Source organism: Alexandromys fortis, unplaced genomic scaffold (assembly GCF_014885135.2).
Source record: "Alexandromys fortis isolate MF-2015 unplaced genomic scaffold, M_Fortis_MF-2015_v1.1 scaffold_12, whole genome shotgun sequence".
Lineage (NCBI taxonomy): Eukaryota > Metazoa > Chordata > Mammalia > Rodentia > Cricetidae > Alexandromys > Alexandromys fortis.
In genome coordinates this window covers 7276070-7295489 of record NW_026067937.1, presented here as the reverse complement: position 1 = coordinate 7295489, position 19420 = coordinate 7276070, and the positions used below count along the sequence as shown (strand labels likewise).

The 19420-nt window shown below is 39.2% G+C and overlaps 1 protein-coding gene across 1 annotated transcript in view; it reads right to left on the bottom strand.

Moving 5' to 3' along the window:
* The window catches only part of Trim44 (tripartite motif containing 44), a 104852-nt gene that overhangs the window by 14079 nt on the left and 71353 nt on the right, over nucleotides 1-19420 (bottom strand). The gene's annotated exons all lie outside the window — the stretch shown is intronic.

The following is a 19420-nucleotide window of genomic DNA, read 5'->3' as shown; positions in this document are numbered from 1 at the left end:
AATAAATAAATAAATAAATTAAAAAAAAGAACCAAATCCTTTGTTGTTGCTAGATTAAGAACTGGTTACTTCTAGCCACCCCCCCTCCAAGAAAAAAGAAAAGAAAGGAAAAAAGTAATAAGAAATAAAAATCAAAATATAATTTTTGAATATCTTTTACTTTCTATACTAAATGGGTACTACTTCTACGAAAAAGAAAACTTTCTATAGAACCATACACCAGGGATAATCCCCATAAACACACCGAAATGTATTTGCACCTATCTTTTCTATGCATGTACAAAATACATACCTAGCTTTGATAAAATTGGCTCATACTTCCTAAGCTCATTTGTAACCTACTTTTCCCATTCAAGTCAGTCATGAACATTTTTCCTCATCAAGACATGTATTTCTTTAAGATTATGAGTCATTATTGAATCACATATAATTAGAATACCAAATATTGGATACTTGAAGGATTTCTACCTTTTCACTATTTCCCATATTTCTGTGACATACATCAATGCAGATGAATCATCCTTAATAATTTCCAAAGAAAAATGTCAGAAGGGAAACTCCTGGATCAAAAGGTATTATTTGTACTCTTAAAATAACTTTAAATTTTAGAAAACTCTAGATTAACAAAAGAAATTATGCTTAGCTCTCCCAATTGTCAACAAGAAATGATTCTTCACTTGTCATTTACTGTGCTAGGGAACCACATTTAATGGTCTCCTTTCCCAGGGTTTCTGGTTATTGCCATAGCTACTCTTGATGATATAGTACTGCTTAGATATTTTGTAAGACGTTCTTATGTTGGGATTTGTTAAATGTCTTGCTCATGGTTACAGGGTTTGGAAGGAAGACTACAGAGCTAAAGTGCAACCATGTGCTATCAAGGGTTTAAGTTCAATATAACTTCACTCTGTTAAAACTGATCATGACCACTAGCGTCATTACAAATTGTCAAATTTTTCAGAGTACTTAATATTTTCCCATTTCACATAGTGAACTGTTTCGAAGAAAGTTACTATGAATAGCCCAAACTTGCTCCCTTTCTCCTTGAAGAGTATATACATAAATCATCTGAAATATTTTTGAACATAAGATTTGTTTCTTCTTCCTTTACTCACCTATTCAGTCATTTAACCAGTATAGACTCCTGGGCATTAATTTTATACTTAGGGTTATAATCTAAAATTATTCTGCTGTTCAGCTTTGGCCTTTGGAGTACTTTTAGTTAGTTCCCTTGACATTACTTCACCAATGTGAATTTTTTTGGCTTGCTTTTGAGCTCTTTCTCTCTTTAAGGTATTACAAGGTCCTCCAGGCTTGTCTTATGTTTTCCCCACATCTCAGAATCAGTCATTTCTCCAACAAGACAAGGATATATGTTTCTAAAGGCTCTTGATACATTATTGTTAAAATGTATGGAAAAAAATCGTTGTGTGCTTATTTATAATCATTACTTATACAGAGATGAGATGCCCATTTTCCCTACACCCCTGCCACAAATAGGATGGTTTCAAAGTGTATGCAGGATACTGAACTAGTGCAGAAATAAAAGTGTCGCCTGTGTGTGCATGTGTCTCTAAGAGGCAAATGCCAGGAGAGCAGTTAGGTTTTCCTTTTTTCTGCCATTATATTGGCTGTTTGCAACCTTCCTTCCTTCCCAACACTTCCTAATCTCACATCCCTACCGATCTCCTGCAGAGAGGACTAAAAGGAACCTTTCACACCCTCTATTAGGGCCCCTGCAACTCTAGGGGGAGGAGAAGGAGAAGGAGAAGGAGAAAATAGCCTAAAGATTTGCCTTCCCTGTTTCCCTTACCTTCAGGAAATCATCTGACCTAGTTTCCTCATCTTCTCTTGTCATATGAATAATAGAAACCAAATCTCTCAAGCAGTTTCCTTAAAAAAAAATCTTAGACATAAAATTAAATAATATCTGGGGCTTCAAATCTGTTGCCCCAAGCTGCAAGATCTTGCAAGTAACCAAGAGAGAGGGGAAAAGGATCAATAAATAAATGTACTTGACACTAATCTCATCTCTATATGAAAAGGTATGTGTGTGTGTTCACATTATTTCAATAGCTTAGAGTCTCATGATGACTGTGGGATAAGGTGTGAAATATGAAGACCATTATAAGTTAGAAGAACTACAACTCTTAAAAAACTAATGCTACGTCTCCTGTGGCTAAGAATTATGAATGCTGACTTAGGAGTTAAACTGAAGAACCATCCTGCCCCCATCTTAAACTTAAAGCCATCTTATAGTAAAGACAAACCATGCTCATCCCTATTTATGATTAAGCGTCTGTTTTTCAAGGATTGGGCTATGTCTTACCTGTAACCTAACTACAAATGGTTCTGCACTGCATGCTCATGACAGTCATTGTTTCAAAAAATTGTTTATAACCACCTTGTAAACCTTTATTTCAAATGATTATATGACCAACCAGTGACTACCTTGTTATGCCCACCTTGAAATCATGTCTTTGTTTCAGGAGGTCGTTAGGACTAATTGTTATGCTTATGTTCCTGTAACCCTGCCTGCTTTGCCCACCAAATCATCCATTTGGAAACCCCCTATGCCTAAGCCTTGTCTTCCTCACATCCAATGCTGACCTCTTGAACCCTGCCTTAGAAAGAGGCAGCCCATGTACATGAATAAAAACCTTACTATAATTAATTGCTTTCTTTAATTAATTTGGCCATGATGATTTGGGTAAGTGGTCTTTCTCCTTCCATCTTTGTTTGGAATTAACAAAACATCTGGTTTTGAGTCACATTTCTACCATTTAGTAAAAAGGCTTTTGAATTCTGTCCTTTTAATTGAAAAAGAACAAATTAGTAACTAGTTTCTTTAAAGAGTTGCTAAAAGGAGTTATATATATGTGTGTGTTTATAGATATATATGTATATATCACATTAATATATATATTCTCTCTCTAGAATATATCACTATAGATACAGTACACACACATACACATTCACTCACATGGTATAATATCTGGCACACACATATTTTGGAGTTACAAATGAATACATAATGATCAAAATGACCCTATAAAGTATGAATGTTCTGAGAAACTCCTTAGTAGACTATGGGTCACTTGTCGGTCCTAGAGACATTGTCCAAGAATCTCACATGTTGTTAACAGTTTGTTGCTACAGGTAAACAAAGAGCCCGTTTTCTTTTCTAATTGTCACTCGAATAATGAGGTGTATATAACCACTCCAACATCAAATGTGGATCAAATTTTATTAAACACAGTTTTGCTTGTAAAGGGCAGGTCTGGACAATGGATTGGTAAAACTGTTATCACTGAGGACTGTCTTAGTTACTTTTCTACTGCTGTGATAAAACAGCATGACCAAGGCAACTTACAGAAGAAAGCGTTTAGGGGGGCTTACAATTTTGGAGGGTTAAAGTTTATGACCACCATGGTGAGAATCATGGCCAGCAGGCAGACAGGCAAGCATGGTACTGAAGCATTACCTATAAGCAGCAGAACTAAACGGGAATGGCATGAACTTCTGAAACCTACATGCACTGGAACTGTGGTTGTGACTAGTAGTAGAAAATACACACACTGACCTTCAAGATCCCATTCTCGCACACATTGGTTTAATAAGACATATAAAAAGCACTCACTATAGGAATGATGTGATTATTTGTTAGATTCTGAAATAATCACTTTGCCAACATTTTGATGTTAGGTTTTCAAAATAACTGTGTAACAGCACTGATAATCCATTTTACAGACGAAGAAAATGAAGAGCAGAGTAAGAAAGTGTCATCCTAAGTCCCAGAGCTAGACAGAGCTGCAACTACAATTAAGGCCTGTCCCTTGTTTTTCACCCTGTGCAGGAAACTCAATGACGGCAAGGTAATCTACTAGGAGGCTTGTGAAGTCAATCTCCCAGCATCTACCCAACTAGTTTCCAGCTAAAGATTTTCCCAGGCTTTGGAAGACTAAATCTCCACTGTGATTACAATTGCTAGAAAAGTCCCTCATGTCATGGAGCATCTCCAATAGCCTTGTCAAAAGCAGGAGGGAGGGCAGCAAGATTTTTTTCCCCTTTTACTTTTTACAACTATAGTTTGTCTCTCAGCTTTCTTGTTATAACCTTGCTGATAGACAGCCTTTCCTGTCAGTTTCCAGCAGTCATGCCAAATCCCCGCCACCACCACAACCAAGACAGCTGAGCAGCAGAATCCCTCAGGATACTTAGAGCAGAGTCCCTCCAGGTCAATTTCAGTTCTGTCTGGCCAGGTCAGAAGCACCAGGCTTGCTTTTTATTCAGTTCCACAGTAGTACATTAAGGCTTTCAGCTCATTTCTTTTTCTTCCTCTCTGGAAAACGGAATCTAAATTAAGTTCAGACCAGCGTGTGCCCTGGCCTGCCTCAAGAAACCAGTGAAGGTAGTCTGGAAAAAGTCCCGCTTTGTCCTTGCAGCCTCTAGGGGGCTTATGGGTTCAACACGTCCTAACCACACTGTAAATGCTTCTCAGAGAATGTCTGTGTTCTCCATTCCCCAGTGTTCACTAGCACGCCTGGCACTTAGGACACATGATCCTTGTAGCACACCTGCATTAGCTGCTGAGGTGAAGGGTGGAGAAGGTGGACCTTCAAGGCAGAAAACTACATCCAATAGTAAATAAGACTTTCTCCTATTGCTATAAACTATTTATCTGGAGAACCCTTAAGGAAGGTAGTACAAGATGCTACCATTACCTGTGTAAGAATATGACCAAGACTCCTGACCAGGATTGTCACCTGAATTGTGTGCCTTTAACAAAGCTATTTAATCTTATTATCCATTGTTTTAGTGATCTGTAGGATAAAGCTTCATCAAATAATTCACTCTATTTTTTTATTTTTTCAAATCATGCACTCTTTCAGTAAAAATATTTATTGAACATTTGCAATATATTAAGCCCTTTAATAGGTGCTTGAACAGCATCAAGAAAGACAGACAAGGTTTTGGCTTTCTTGGGTATCATCTCCAATGAGGCGACAATAAGCAAACTAATTAAGCTGATAGAAAGTGCTATGAAGGAAATGAAGCAAGATTATAGGATAAATATGATGGGTGCTGTGTCAGGGCCATTCAGGAAAGTGAAAACATGAGGACACCCCTTACAACTGAGTATTAAACAAGAAACAGATGAAAATTATTAACATACTTCCTAATTAGTACTCAGCCACAGCCAAATATTTTTAAATCACTACTACATTTGTCTTTTTCATCTTACAGTAGCTGAACCACTACTTTGTGCAAATAAATGACCAAGCGAAGGAATATAGTTAAGGACCTCTGTGCAAAAATGTATGTAGTCTGCACACTGAGAGAAAATGAAGAACGAAGTTAGCTGACTCACATATAACAAATAAGAAATGGTTTTATCACTCATCATTGACAGATGGATTAGTATTTCCAGGAAGACAATGGGGTTAGCAGGAAGGCATGCCAGGTGGAGGCAACAGCTTGAATAAACTCTGGAAGATGTGAAGCAGCTTAGTGTGGTCAGAGGTCTGTGAACAGGCCAGAAAAGCCAGACTAAAGCATGGGAGAGGGGGTATAGATGGGAAAGAATAGAAGATGAGGGGGTGTCAGAGCTCCATATGGTGTCTACCACACTGCCAGCACTTCAAAATGTGAACAAGAACAATGTTTAAAATATTCAGGCTGAATTCTGTGCAACATTCCCCCAAGGCAGCACAAACAGCTGTTTCAGGAGAGAAAAACAAACAAACAATGGCAACTCAATATAGTCTGTGTGGAGGAAGTAGGCACGCATCATGCTGCTGAAATACGACTATACAATCAGTATAGGTCTGAGCCTCAGAATGTAAGAAGTGTCAGGAGCTACTGTTGGGGTCTCAAGTAAAGTGCACTGGCTTCTAAGTAGAGCCTGGGGTTCCCTTTTCGCCAATGCCAAACTAACTTGTCTGTTCTAAGGTCCATTCCAGGGGCAACAAGAAAACTCTCTTTATGGGGAAAAGGAGAAACTGTGAAAACCAAAGTGTTTTCTGTCAGTAAGCCAGAGGTCTCTGTGGAATATCTTCCTCAGGATTCTGAGTAGATGTTTTTGTAAGATAAGAGAGGATCTCTGTCCTACTGCCTGATCCCTACTTACCTACTTCTTGCATCTTGCATAGGCATGTTTATTATACATTCCCCAGGAAATGGAAAAGATGGTATGAAAGCTCTCCACCTGTATCCTACTCCACTGTTCAAGAAGCTGAGGAGACAGACAATAGGCACAAACTCAGTAGGATCTGCCCCTACCAGAAGGCAGTTTTCTAAGAAGGGTTCCTGTAGTCATCTTAAAAGATAAATATAACATTTATTTTCAGTCCATCTTACCAGAGGCCCTTTCTGGACTGTACTTCAGTGTTATCAGATGAGAGATAGCACTAGTCTGGTCATTACTAGAAGACCCTAACCCCATGACAACATCAAACAGGAGAGAGGGAGGAGTGCGTAGAGACAACACATATACACAGGACCTGAACACTGGTGCTGTCCATCTAGGTCATGTCATCTAGGTTAAACTAAACAAAGCCTATTACTCTGAACTCCAATTGTCCTGTATACTGGGGAAGTAACAGATACTAAGACCCTGCCAGATAGAACAATGCAAATACGTTAAAGAACACCAGGACGCCAATGCCCCAGTAAAGGCTAAGCACCCACAAAGATTGCTCAGTTGACGGCCATCTGTCAATAACCTGGATGACAGGCGTCCCTGCTGTCAAAACTTTCTTCTTTTTTTTTTTTAGTACATTGTTTTAAATTTATTTATTTTTTAAAGATTTCTGTCTCTTCCCCGCCACTGCCTCCCATATCCCTCCCCCAATCAACTCCCCCTCTCTCTTCAGCAGACCTAAGAGCAGACCGGGTTCCCTGCCCTGTGGGGAGTCCAAGGACCTCCCACCTCCTTCCAGGTCTAGTAAGGTGAGCATCCAAACAGCCTAGGCTTTCACAAAGCCAGTAGTGCAGTAGGATCAAAACCCAGTGCCATGGTTCTTGACTTCTCAGCAGTCCTCATTGTCCGCTATGTTCAGTGAGTCCGGTTTTATCCCAGGCTTTTTCAGACCCAGTCCAGCTGGCCTTGGTGAGTTCCGGAAAGAACATCCCCATTGTCTCAGTGTGTGGGTGCACCCCTCATGGCCCTGAGTTCCTTGCTCGTGCTCTCTCTCCTTCTACTCCTGATTTGGACCTTAGGGTTGTAGTCTGGTGCTCCAATGTGGGACTCTGTCTCTGTTTCCTTTCATCGCCTGCTGGAGGTTAATATCCAGGAGGATGTCTATTTCTTTGCGTTCACCTAATCCTGCCTTTCAAACCAAAGAGGACCAACAACCATGCCCAATAGAAACAAAGGTCTAAAGTCAGTCCTCTCACTTAGTAACTCCTTGCAATACTGACTCCCGCTGGCCTCAGTTTTCTTGTAGTTAGTGAGTCCTCGGTTCTTCATGAACCATAGGAAACACTGGTAAATGATCAATGTTTTCATGAAATGTATGAGGAAAACGTCTGCCTACAGTAGACTTCTGCTATATACTGCTTTGTTCCTTTCTTCATTAAAGAGTCTCAAGGTTCTTACATTCTGAGCCCAAATCTGACTTGTTAAATACAGAACAATGCTTTACAGATAGTTCCTATCTACAAGTATGAGAAGTTAATATAAAGTACATAGATCAATCTGTTTTCCCAACCATTCACTACTTAAATATTCCATGTAATCTTCACTCAGCCCAGGATAGGCATGGAGGGATGGTTAACAATGTAGGTATTTCATGCATCGCTTCAAGGAGAAGAGAATTCTTTTGTGGATTATTTTTATATTTAAGATAATCTGCTGTGAGACAATGAAGACAGTTCTTTATAAAAAACTATTTTAAGTACCTTTAGATATATAAATAAATGTAACTAGGAAAAGTGATATCTTTCACATTTAAATAAAGCCAGTGGAAGTAATTTTTGTTGTTCATTTGGAGAGAGAGCTATTTTCTCCACAAATTATTCAGGTGTCTCAGCAGAGTCAAAGTCCTGATAGTACTTGGGGGTCTGGTGGACCTAACCCACTGGCAGTTAGTCACATGCCTCTCTTTGCCCAGTCAAGAAGATGGGCAGACCATGCTCTAAGAGTAAATGTAGTGGTGCAACAATGGAGGTTGGGAACCACTGGTCTATGTGAAAAGCAAGATGACGCTCTCCCACCCCCGCCTCAAGCTTATCTCTTAACTGTTTTAATTGGCAAGGATGATTATGCTTTATAGATGTAGAAATTGAGGCTCAGAGAAGTCAGCCACATGGCCATATCTGGAATCCTCATTTGGCCAATTAAAAAACCCATGTTTTTCAGTAAAAAGAAAGTTGAGGCTAACTGTGGATTTTTATCAAGTCTGCAGCACTCAGATCTCATTAATTAAGAGAAGGATAGGCGCTGTGCAATGCATGGTAGCTTCCATCCACCTGTCAAGTAGACTATAATGCAGTCTCTCTTGTGGATCTTTCACTGATCTTTTGGTTATCAATTACCATCTGAAAGAAAAGGGTTGGGAACTGAGATAAATAAACAAAGGGAGGTCATTTTTCTCTCTGAATTCTAGTGTCCCCACCTATATAGTAGATCATAGATAACCTATGTAATTGAGTATGTTTGAGCCTAAATAGGAAATCCTATTAAAGTTCTAGAACAGGGTAAGGCTTTTTATGAACAGCTACTAATATAGCTACTGCTTTATTTCAGACTAATAGTTTTTAAAAGCTCAGAAGTTTAGAACAACTTGTCTCATTCAATATAGTTGAAAAAAATAAGATTATGAGTTTCTTTTGTAGCTAAAAACAAGACAAAAGAACTATAGTGGAAGCACAGAGGATTGGGTTCAAGAAATAGAGTCACATTTTCTGTGGGGCTAGCCCTCTCCTTTATGGTGCAATCTCTCTAGAGCTGAAGTATAGCTTTGCAGAAACCAGAAAGTGTACCATATACATAAATGCCCAGGAACACTGAACATTTAGAAGGCCAAGACCTGTAGGATGAATTGATGCAAAAGACTTTGCTCTAGTTTATAGCCCCTGAAAATAGATTTGTTAGGAACTCTGTTAACACAGGCAGCTCAACAGAAGCAGGGTTCAGGCTGGTCTTCGGGCTTGCCTAACAGTTTATTTGCGTAAAAAGCAGCGCGATGTCGGAGAATTAGGAGAATTAGGCTGTTAACAAAGCATCCCTGTTCTTACCGCAGAGTAGCTGAGGTCTGAGCCTAGTAGGAGCACACATAAGTTCCCTTTGTTGGAGTTTTATTTAGTCTTCCTGCAATTCTGACACATGCTTGGTCTGGTGGTAAACTGCCTTTGCCTTCTGTGTTCTGTACACAGAAACCAGAAGCAAGTGTTGCAAAGGGCAGCTTTCCTCTGCACCTTCCTCTCCATGTCCCTTTCACAAAGACTGAAGTCTGAAGAAAGACTGACCCTGCCCACGGCAAAAATAAAATATGCTTCAAATCACTGCCCCAGATGAACGGTGAACAGTGTGGCAGACTGCCCAAACCCACAGGTCTCAAAATGCTCTGCTCTCTTGCTGTTTTCTTCTAAAGATTTAACAGGCAGTATTACTATTTGAACCCACATATGGGCTCAGAGATACAATTTAGTTATTTATTTGCATTTTAAATGCCTTAAAAGTAGGCATTTGATTCTACAAATATAAACTTTTTAGCACAGGACAAGTAGTTTTCTAGCATGAAGGGGCAGAGAAGAACTTCTTTAAGGTTACTGCCTTGGTTTCATATAGACGTGTATTTCTGGAAAGACATAGGCAAACTAGTTCTTCCAGTTATTGACAAGAGTCAGGTAATACACTGTGTAAAAATTAAACCTTCAGAGACTCAGAGAGGGAAAGCATTCCCCATGCAACAAAAAAGGCAACATCAGAAGTTCCATAGTGCATTTTTAAAATAAATTTTCAGCTGTAAAATTCTGGTGAGATTTACTAGCACTTAAAAATACAGAGAGCATTTTTGCTTTTCCTAGGCCAATTTCTAGGAAAGGTCTTGGCCTTTTTCTTCTCTTCCCCACCTCCTCCCCTTTCTGGGACATGTGCTGTTGAAGGCATAGGAACATTTTCTGAACCCTTAACACATGTCTTTAGTATATACAGAAACACACACACATATATACATATATAAACACATCCTAAGTTTAGTTTATAATCACTATTCTGGCTTGGATTTACCTCATAAATAGTAAATCAGTGATCTTAGACTAAGTATCCAAGTTTTATTAGGGGGATATTCCTAGATATTTACAAGATTTAGCTGGTATAATATAAACGTGTACTATTCTTGATACTATTATAGTCTGTGAACTAGCTTTTGTACATTTTTTCCAGGTATTAACTCCTAAGCCTTAAAAACAGCATATATGATAAACTGATATATATGATATGGGATTAAAAAACAGTATATGCATATATAAATCTCATGCAATGCCTTCCTATAGACAGGTTGAGTGTCTACAGCATCATGACTGTAGATACACCGTGCAAACAAGGGAGGTCACTGATGACAGAGGACTATATCCCCCCTCCATAAAGGACCCAGAACTTTATTGTCCATACTCATTCTTGATAATATGCTCCCACTCTTACCAGAAAGATCAAGTCACACAACTACTCCTAATCCCAGCATATTATGCTTCCAAGTGGGTTTCTGTCTCACTTTACACTCTTCAAACTGAAGGTTATATCATCATATGGCTGATGGATAGGAGATGGCAGGTCCTGAACAGCAACCTTTTCTGGCTATGTACATAAGGGGATGACCTTGGAAGACTCCCCTTTCCCTTCCTTACAAAAATCTGAGCACAGTTGTGCCTAGCAAGCAGGCCAAACATGTACTCACAAAGAAAACTGCTTGCACAGGTTTGCCAATATGTACGGCAAATAATCTTCAATGTGCCCTTCTAGGAAAGACCTAGACTCTCATTTCAGGCACACAATTCATTCTGACCAAACCATTCTATCTACTGCATGAATGCAAGAACATATGCACACACACAGGGTGCCTCTCATTTCCTCTGGAGTAATGGGAGCCTGGGCAATACTTTAAGCATTCATTTCCTAACATAAATTAGAATGGAACATCAAAAAACACCAGTGACATCTGCATGGAAACATAATGTAGTCATTAGAGTTGGTGTCATTACAATGAAAGGAAATGTATTCATAATGGTAGAGCATTTAAAATAATGTGTTGTTGGATTCTGTGTTCATAAAAACAATAATGAAGAAACAGGATAGGCCACATAAATTAAAAGGAGTAACATGGGCATAGAATGGATTCAAGGACTCTGGGCAATGTCAGCAATGTGGCACATTCCTGCATACACAGCGATGAAGTTTTGATAGTGAAAAGGGAAAAGAAGCCAGGAGAGCATCAGGCTAACACCGACAGAGTCAAAATTCTGCCTCTGTTCCATCCTGCAGTACTAGACAAATTACATCAAAACTTGTCTATATCTCTGTTACTCAAATATATAGAATAAGAAGAACTAAATCCTCTCCCACCAGCTCCAGGAAGGAATGGAAGAATAGAACACACATATAAAGTGCTTAGCATCCAGTGCATAATAGGCACACATATAATCAGTAGTATATTCTGTTTTTGTTACCACTAAGTGTATGGCACTGTGATTTCAGCAAAATAAAGTGGAACTAATATAATATACCCTTCCTTTCCAACACAAGATTATTATGAGCAGCGAATGAAATGTTTGTCTGTTCTCAGCTCATTCCACTAAAAAATATTTGCATGTATGTTCTATGCTGCTGTTGGCATTGGCTTTATAATCTTGCTGCAATGTGTATTACAAAAGAAATAAATAAAAAAAGAAAGAAAAACCTGGTTTGGTGTTTGGGTTACTATGATCTTCAGGGAAGTGTGCACTTTCCAGATTAATAGAAACAGGGTCCTTTCATCCCAGGCTTGGGGGGATACAGTACCTCAGGCTGCAGTCCTTGTCAGTCACAAGGGAATCCTAGGGTCTGCTGTTGACTCCGTGAGTAACAGTGCATGATGCCAACCCTGACCACCTGAGTATGATCTCCAGGACCAACGTGGCAGAAAAAATTAACTCTTGTAAACTGCCTCTGAGAAGACCCAAAGCAGTCTTGACATCATGAGTCACTAAACCAAAGCCAGAATTCATTTTCCTTTGTCTGTATTCTGTGAAACAAAGAGACCATTATTCTTAAACTGCTCACACTGAGCTTTCTGTTGCTCAAAGCTGAAAACAATTCTAACTGATACAATGTGGAAGCTCTCAGAGGAATCAAAAAGGCAGATACTTGAAGATATCTTTCTTTGCCAAGATTTTCCTTCCCTTGGTTCCAGATCATTAACATTTTTTTTTTTTTGGGTATATATGTATGTGCAGAGGCCAGAGACAAGTCTCAGGTTTTATTCCTCTGGTATCATTCACTTTCCTTTATCTTTTTTTGAGACAGGGTCTCTCACTGGTCTGGAGCTCACCGAGATTAGGCTATGCTGGATGGTCCATGTTCCCCAGAGTCTTCAGGTCTCTACTGCCCCAGACCTGGGGTTATAAATGAACCATTGCATCTGGCATTTTTACATGGGCTCTGGGTATCAAATTTTGGTCTTCATTAAGACAAATATTTTATTAACTGGGTCACCTCCCCACTCCTATTTATACTGTATTTTTTTCTTTTTCTTTTTTTTTTAAATTTATTTATTTATTAAAATTTTCCACCTTCTCCCCTTCTCACATTTCCCTCCCACCTCCCCTCTCCTCCCACCCTCTCCAGTCCTAAGAGCAGTCAGGGTGCCCTGCCCTGTGGGAAGTCCAAGGTCCTCCCCCCTCCATCCAGGTCTAGGAAGGTGTGCATCCAAACAGACTAGGTTCCCAAAAAGCCAGTACATGCAGTAGAATCAAAACCCAGTGCCATTATTATTGGCTGTAGGGTTAAGCCCAGCCTTAGGAGGCATGTCCACCTCGGGCGAATGTTTACTGCGCAGCCGCCCCTTATGCTTCCTGTTCTCTGCGGGAACCATGGTACTGTAAGTCTATTTCTACATTAAAGCTGTATATATTTTTTATAATCTGTCTGCATTCATTTTACGTCGCTACAATTGGCTTCTCAGTCAGCCCTCATTGTCAGCCACATTCAGAGAGTCCGGTCTGATTACATGCTCGTTCAGTCCCGGTCCAGCTGGCCTTAGTGAGCTCCCATTAGATCAGCCCCACTGTCTCAGTGGGTGGATGCACCCCTCGCGGTCCTGACTTCCTTGCTCATGTTCTCCCTCCTTCTGTTCTTCATCTGGACCTTGGGAGCGCAGTCCAGTCCTCTAATGTGGGTCTCTGTCTCTATCTCCATCCATTGCCACATGAAGGTTCTATGGTGATATGCAAGATATTTAAACTTATTCTTTAGAACTCCCATTTGATAACCATTGTGTTACAAAGTCACCCGAATTTTAAGAAAATTTAAAAACAATGAAACAGCTTCCTTATCCTGCCTCTGAATTGAGAAAGGCAGGTAAAGGCTGCACTGTTGTTTTTCTCATTTTAATAGTGATTCCAATTTCTGGGCATGAGTTCATGGCATCCCTTATTCCATTCCCAAAATTATTTTATACCAATATTCTCTTGTTTACACAAATAGTTTTTTTTTATTTCCTTCTTTGCTTTTTAAAATTTTTGTTTCTCTTCTTCTTGGGAATAATCTTATTTGGCACCAAAACAGATGTTAATATCATTCAGCAGTTCCTCTCTGTGGTGTCTAAGTTCCATATTAGTAACCAAGGTTCTGGAGGCTTCCTGTTGCATAGAGTCCTGATCATTCCTGCTGCAGTGCGCAGCAACTTAGGCTGCACCTAAAGTGTATAGTTCTCTGCCAGAAAACAACACAAATTCTGATGCCCGCACTCTCTCATAAACCAATTTGTCTCTGGGGCTCTGGGACTGCTTTCTTCTTAAAGAAAGATTATTAACTTTCCTTCCAAAATAATAATACCAAATAATGCAACACAGATTTGCATGCATTATAACACACTGGCCAATGGTGAAACATTATGTATGGAGGTGGCCCCATTATACTGCTTAGTGATGTTTAAAAGTTCATTCTATATGTTTACATAAAAACTAACAACACATTTCTCTGAATGGCTCCCTGTTGCTGATGTATGACTGTATTGTAATGATTCTGATAATATCAGAAACATGTTCCATAGTTATTAAACAAACAGCATCAAAGAAATAAGAAGAGAAGGGGAGGGGAGGGAGAGGGGAGGGAGAAACCTAAAGCATGTGGTTTGATGCAAGTCTGGCGTTTTTTGTCTTCTATCTGTAACTCCGCCTCCATTCCCCCTATCCATTTTGGCTTGGCTAGCTCCTTCGTTCAGTCAGCTTTCTGCTCAAACACTCCTCCTTCAATCCTTTGAGCATTTCCACACCTTATCTACAAGAGGAGGAGAAAGAGCTGCACTAGTGAATACTCGGTGTGTACTCACTTAGTATATCTACTCTGCTGATCTTTACCTCCTTTGAGGGAAGGCCCTGGAGTTGAAGAGGTTGGTGCATGCTACGGGCAGTGAGGCAGGCTTTGGGAGGCTATGTGGTGTTGAGGAAAAAGCAAACGTCCAGGTCAGTCCTTACAAAGCACACGGTACTGGATCCCTTCGTCTCTCAGAGCTTTAGTTTCATAATCCATACGAAAAACTGGCTCATAGGATCAGTATACAGTGACATGAAACAAAGACGGCACTTAGTTAATTCTCTGCTTATTTCCTAAGGCTGTAAAAAATAGGAAGCGTTATAGGAACTCCAGGGAAGCGGTCTAATACTTTTCCCATTTCAACAGTCCCCTTAGCAACTGTCCTGATCTTTAGAAGTGGTTTTCAACCTTCCTAGTGTTTTGACCTTTTAATACAGTTTCTCATGTTGTGGTGACCCCAACCTTAAAATTATTTCGTCGATACTTCATAACTGTAATTTTGCTGCCGTTATGAATCATAATGTAAATATTTGATATGCAGGATATCTGATATGTGGGTTGAGACTCACAGGGTGAGAACTGCTACTTTAGGGCAACACTCTCAAGTTGTTAAGTCACAAAGTTGAGTACACAGGTCATTTTTTAAAAAGTTTTGAGTACATTCTCAAAACCCTGAGCATGAGTCTACCCAATAGAACAGGGGAGATTTAATACTCACTTCTCACCTGATATTCACCTATTTTAAATAGCTACTGCATCCCATGGAGATCAGGACACAAATAAATTTTAAAGAAATTTGGGTGTTGATGCTTCCAGAAAAACAAATCCTTAGATTTTATCAAACCGGTACATTCAAAGCCACAAAGGGTGGTTCACTTTGTTGATTCATTTGTTCATCAGTAAGCTCCACCTAAGTGCCAACTCTTTATGTAGTTCTAGTGACAAGAGTTACCAAATCCTGGGCAGTTATTGAATGGCAGTCATTATTACCTAGTGCTTCATAGTCTTCATCCCCAATTTATCCCATAATCACTAGAAACAACTCCAGTTTACAGACAAGAAATCTGAAGCCATGTTTACATAAACTATCTTCTTTTTTTGCAATATATTTAATTGTCTATTGCTTATTGCATGATTAAAATTTGTAAATATGGCAACACTGTCTTCTGTCTTCTACTTAACAAGTACTGAGCTAAGTGGTTTTTCTCTTTCTCTCTAATTTCTGAGTCCTTGAAGACTGGCTTCAAATTCGCAATTTTTCTGCCTCACCCTTCTTACGTGCTGTGCTTATAGGCATGCTCCACCACACTCAGTTTATTAAGCCTTTTTAATCTCAAACCCTATGCTGTTTATGACCACATTCTAGCAAGCAGGTTCTGAACACACACACAGTACTTATCAGGGTGCTAGATACTTTCTTGAATTAAAAATAATCAAGGCTAGGCTATGATTTTCCTTAGGGTAGGAGACATATTTTTTATGTTTTCAGTCTCCTACATATGCCAATAGTGTTTTTTGAGTTACTTGATGAGATTATGATTCCTTTTCTAAAAGACATAGCAGAATGAAAGAGACAAACTTATATGAATAATTTAACATTTAATAAATAGGACGAAGGCACAAAACTATAGAGGGTTAAGTGCAGAAGGCAGGAGTACAGACAGGGAAATGCACTTTTCTCTGCCATTACTCAGGAGCTACAGGAGGTTGCACTAGCCTCAGCATCACAAACTCAAATGCTTTCAAGGCATGACAAGTAGAACAAGTAAATAAACTGGGCTAAAGAAAGGCTGAGGTATATTGAAAAAGTACATACCTATCTTAATAACAGCTCAGTTCTTGCTGGTCACTATCATGCAGAAATATTCACCCTTGGATTTTAAAGACTGACCTGAATTTTTAAAATTACTCAAAGCAGACAAAACATTGCTTTATGACAGATTCAAGTGATGACTTAACAGTTTGCAGTCTTAAAATTCAATTACTATTTCATAATCTTTAAAGAATATTTTAATGTATATTGTGTGCATGTGTATATACAAATATACGTGGATGTGAGGATGTCAGATATCTTAAAGTTGGAAGTATGGGTTGTCAGCTGACTGATGTTAAATGCTGAAGACAGAACTATGGTTCGCTGCAAGTGTGCCCTTAACTGCTGAGCCAACTCTTCAGCCCCTATTTCATAATCCTTTCATATCAAGGGCTCTCACTTACCCTCAATGGACTTCAGATTTTGAAACTCAAAGAAATTCTTTTTGGTTTTAGGTTTTTCTTGTTTGTTTGGTTTTAGAAGAAAAGTTTATTTAGCACATTGCAAAAGGAGTAACAGGTCCAACTGTAAATAATTTTAACCTTCTAACAAAAGCATTTCAAGTAAGTCATTAGTTCCTCATAAGAATTTAATGGGTGTGGTGATGCATGTCCTTAATCTCAGCACTTGGGAGGCAGAAGCAGAGGGATCTCTGAGTTTAAGGCCAGCCTGGACTACAAAGAGTTCCAGGACAGCCAGGACTACAGAGGAAACCCTGTCTTGAAAACTCAATGCCCCCTGCTCTATAAAAAGAAACAACAACAACAATAAAAAGAACCTAATATATTGACAACAAATCAAGTCTTCACAGGTAAAAAATAATTACCATTTACTCCATCCTAAACAAAGAAAGCTGGCATTTTTTTAATGAGTATAAACTTTTTACAGATTAACATTAAGATTTTTCTACCAGAGCTTTAGATTACTGAAAATACACCACAAATTTTATTTCTATCTTGTAATCTGGAAATTAGAATTATTTAGTTAAACAAGTGGGCTCTACGACCTATCAGTAGTCCAACTACTGATAGCAGTGAGGTGTAATAGGAAAATATGGGATTTGTACTCTAAGAGAACAGTTTCAATCGCAGCCTTTACTACTAACTGGGTAGGTATTCTAGTTTGATTTCTGTTGCTGTGAATAAAAACCATGACCAAAAGCAACAGGCATATGGTTGTGTGTTTAGGGGCGGGGGAAGAGTTCCATCATACATTTTCTGGTCAGAGCCCATTGTTGAGGGATGTCAGGGCAGGAGCTCAAGTAGGATCCAAAGCAGAAATCACTGGAGGTTGCTACTGGCTCACAGCCTCTGGGTTTGGCTCAGCTTTTTTTTTTTTTTTTTTGAAAATATAGCCCAGGCCCACTTGCCTAGGGCCATTAATTTAAGATGTAAAAGCTAGCTAGAAATACCCCTGAGCCACTGGCCAAACAGTGTTGTAATTGATATAGTTTCTGTCTGATTATTTAGGTCTAGGCAGCCAGGAGATAAAAGCGTAGTCTCCATCTACAACCACGTACTGAATGTACTCTGCTAAGCCCTGCTTCTGCACAGGAAGAAAATCCAAAGTCACAGGACAACTCACTTCTCAAGGCTGTGTCCATTAGAAAATATTAAGAGAAACATTGTACAAACATGGGAAAATCAAAGAAAGAGAACTGGCAGCACCTTGAACCTCCTTCCTGAATTCTCCCTCCAAGCTGACAGAGTAGCAGCACTGAGGATTATCAACAGCAAAGGAAATCTTTGATTGACAGGGAGGCAGCCTCATACGATGACAAGTCTTTTCTCTGTTCCTATCCATATTCAAGTAAATATTATTCTCAGTTAAATCACATTTGTGATCCATGTTCTTTTCGTCTCATCATAACTGAAAGAAGCACCTTGATAACATCCTGCTTAATATTATTATTGTTAAAATAGCTCTGGCTCATGAATAAAATGAAAACTCCTCTCTGATACATAGAACCACGATGATGGGGAGCATATGCTGCCTTCTTTTACATCTTTATTCAAAGTAGTCCAGGGATTGGTGACAGCCTGAGTCTGAGCTGGAGAACTAGAAGCTTGGTTATGAGTCTTCCAAACATGCCTTACTAGGCAAACAGATATCAGAGTGTTGTTTCTTAGCAGCTCATATTGACAGACAGACCCAAACAGCCAGAAACTGATGTTTCCACTTCTAACAGTTTACTAATAGTTAAATTCATTATATGATGTGGCATTCCCCTCTGTATGCAGTAATTATCATTAATGAATAAAGAAAACTGGCTTGGCCTGTAGGGTAGAACAGAGCTAAGCGGGGAAAACTAAACTAAATGCTGGGAGAAAAAAAGGCAGAGTCAGAGAGAAGCTATGGAGTCACTGGAGACAGACGCTGGGAACCAGTAAGCCACAGCCACATGGCTAACATAGACAAGAATAATGGGTTAATTTAAGATATAAGAATTAGTTAATAAGATGCCTGTGCTAATAGGCCAACAAGTTTATAATTAATGTAGACCTCTGTATGTTTCTTTGGGACTGAATGGCTGTGGGACCAGGGAGAACAGAAACTTTTAGCAAAAAATGGCGCCAATGTGGACAACTGCATCCACATAAAACTGAGAGAGGTTAGGAAGTAATTCTAGACCAAAAAGAGTAGAATGAAGAATGGCTTTTTGGTAGCAGCATTTTCTCAGGTGGGCTCTGTTTGCTAGAGGTAAGCACTCTCATTTAAAAGAGGCTTCCTGACTCAGCTTTAGCTGTAAAAACCTTACAGATCTTTTAAGAGGCTCTGCCATAAAGTACTTAAATGGTGTATATGAATAGCCGACAGCATGCTTCTTGGTGGTGGCAGTGACCTTGAAACTCCATAGAGTTGTAGCAATAAATATGGCTCTGGCCAGTAGGTCCTCCATGAGGCTAGACTCTCAGAAAGCTAAGGAATGGGGTAGATCCAGCTGTCAAAGCCAGGGCTTTAATTCTAGCCATTAAATTCAAGACTTAGTAAATTAAAACTCATGTGATCAAAAAAAGAGAAATATACAGTAAAGATAGATTCAGATGAAGAAAACCTCTAAATGATTTACAGTGTGCTTAAAAATATGTGTA